Below are 2,924 nucleotides of genomic sequence, written 5' to 3' on the forward strand. Positions count from 1 at the left end.
CCCACCCCCGCCGGGACTCGGGCCGTGCCCTGGGCTCGGGCCCCTCCCGGGCCGGGCTGTGGCCCCGTTCCGCCCCCCGAGGCCGCCTGTCCCCTGTCCCCATGCCCTGTCCCCCGCTCTGACCCCCGGCCCGGCCCCCCTCTCCCCGGGACCGGGCTGTGTCCCCTCCTATCCTGGGCCGTGTCCCCCCTCTCTTGACCCCAGCCCGACCACACGGGGCTCCCCCAAGCCCAGCTCCAACCCCCCCACACCTCAACCCCTGTCCCCCCCGGGCTGTCCCTCTCCCCACACCCCCCCGGCAGCTCCGTGTCCCATCCCTGCCCTCCCGGATCCATCCCGGATCCATCCCGGAGGGGGGTGTGGGGTCACCCCGGGACCTGCCCCCTCCCCAGCCGTGACCCTGCAGCCCCCCGGGCACCGTGTCCTGGTCACAGCTCCGGGGGCAGGACCCTCTGGAAGGGCTGGGGGGATCCCTTCAGCCACCCCTGGGCCGTGGCAGGGACAGCCAGCACAGCCCTGTGCCCCGGCCGTGGCTCAGGGCACGGCACATCCATGGGAATGAGGCATGGAATGAGCTGGGAACTAGGCATGGATCAGGCAGGGAGGCAGCTGGGCTGATATCCTGTGTTTGCTGCCTCCCCCGTGGAGGTTTTAGTGGGAGGTTTTAGTGGCTGGATAAAAGGCTCCAGCCTGGAGGAGCCCTGCTGGAGGTGGTGTTGCTCTTCCCTGCAGTTGTTTTGTGTTGAGCAGAGTTTCCCAGAGTTTTAACCCCTCTCAGGGATCCCATCCCTGGGATCCCCCCATCACTGGGGGTCCAGGGAGTGTTTTGTGTCCCCTCTCTCCTGGGATGACAGGACATGGGATAAGCTGTGGATGAGCAGTTGGATTGATCTGGTTTGCTGCCCCCAGACCTGTTTTTGGGGGGCTGCTCCCTGTGGGGCTCAGGCTGCTGAGCAGGCCTTGGCACCCCCAGGGGCTTTCCAGAGGTGTTGGGCCTTGCTTGGATCAAGCCAGGCTGGGAATTAATTCCATGGCAGGAGGTGTCCAGCCCTGCAGAGCCTGGCTTTCCCAGGAGGAGAACATCCCCTGTGCCATGGAAAGCTGTCCCCCAACACCTCCAGAACAAGATCCTTGGCATCCCTGGGGGCGCTCAGCTGGAGTTCTGTGGGGTCCCTGTGGGTGTTATCCCTGTTGAGGTGATTAAAAATCCCCCCAGCTCTTGGAGCACTGGGATCCTGGCAGTGGGTGCTGTGGGGGACACCCTGGGACCTTCCTCTGTCCATGGATTTACTCCCCAGTTATTGGTGGATGAGATGTTTTGTAGTTGCAGCTCATTTTTCTGGCGTGGTCCTTCTTCCCTCTGGGTTAGTTGTGGACCATGTGCTGCCCCTTTGGGATCTCACATCCCTCAAGGAACGGATCTGCCAGGATTTTGGGCACCTCCCTGCTGGCACAGGGCTCCTACCACTGAGTTATCCCAGGGGGCACCTCAACCCTTTGGCTGATGGACATGGAACCTCTTGGAAGGCTCCTGCATTGGTCAGTAGCAGATGTGTGAGAGGATGAAGATGAGGATAAGGATGAGGATGAGGATGGGATGGTCCTGGTGGGAAGATGGGAGGGTTTGAGCTGAGCTTGAGCTGCAGCAGAGTCACAGCCCTGCGTTGCTGCAGGGCCGAGTTTGAGCTGAGACTGGCTCAAGTTAGGCCAGACTTAGGAAAAATGTCTTACAGGGAATGTGTGTGGGGCTGGTGGGAGCCCCTGGGGCTTTGTGGAGAGGTGGGATGAGCACAGGGATGGGAGCTGTGGGATCCACGTTGCCTGCGGGACGGGATCACCATCACTTCACTGCTGGAAGGAGGGGAGAGATCTGGGATCAGCACAAGGCTCTTCAGCTGCTGGGGTTTGTATCCTCAGCCTCTGGTTCTTCTCTTCCATGACTGGGTGTTTATCTTCCCCTCTGGTGCCTGTGCCAGCCCTGGGGTTTATCCACAGGGCCGGGGATGTGCTTGGAGTGTGGGCTTGAACCCTGCCTGGCTTGGAATTCCCTCACTCCAACAGGGAGCAGGTGTGTGATTCCCCATGGCTCCAGTTACACACCCCAGTGTTAATTCTTTATAGTCTGCTTTAATTTCCCTTAATTGTGCCAGCTTGGCCCTCAAATGCTTCATTCCCAGCTGGAACTGGGAGTTTTCTTTCCCCACTAACCTCCAGCTGCCCCTGTGTTTTCCAGGTGAGCCCTTTCCCAGGAGCTTGCCCTTTGAGTTCCTGCTCCTCTCTCCTCTCCCTGGATTTGGGTGCCAGCCTGTCCCCCCTGGCAGGCAGGAATGAGTGTGCAGGGCTGGGCTGGATGAAGCTCCTGCCTTTGTTCCCTTCCCAAGACACGGATCAGCCTGGGGAGATCAGGATTTACTGGCAACCAGTGAACTCCTGCTCTGGGCTGTCACATGCTGTCACGTTCCCTGGAATGACCAGGGAGCTGCAGTGAGCCCTGTTGCTGGGATAACCAGGGATTTGGGATGTCCTGGGCACAGGTTCCAGGCTGTCAGGGCGCTGAGGTGGCTCCCTGCTCTGGAAGAGCAGCAGGGCTGTCCCTGCATCCCATCCCAGGTTTTTATTGCTGGAAGCTGAAAGGGAGTCCAGAGGAGGCCATGGAGATGCTCCAGGGCTGGAGCCCCTCTGCTCTGGAGCCAGGCTGGGAGAGCTGGGGGGGTTCACCTGGACAAGAGAAGGCTCCAGGGAGAGCTGAGAGCCCCTTGCAGGGCCTAAAGGGGCTCCAGGAGAGCTGGAGAGGGACTGGGGACAAGGGATGGAGGGACAGGACACAGGGAATGGCTTTAAATTGAAGGAGGGTATATTTATACCAGATATTGGGAAGGAATTGTTGGCTGTGAGGGTGGGGAGGCCCTGGCCCAGGTTGCCCA

The sequence above is a fragment of the Lepidothrix coronata genome, unplaced genomic scaffold (assembly GCF_001604755.1).
Source record: "Lepidothrix coronata isolate B3197 unplaced genomic scaffold, Lepidothrix_coronata-1.0 Scaffold305, whole genome shotgun sequence".
In the NCBI taxonomy this organism is placed as follows: domain Eukaryota; kingdom Metazoa; phylum Chordata; class Aves; order Passeriformes; family Pipridae; genus Lepidothrix; species Lepidothrix coronata.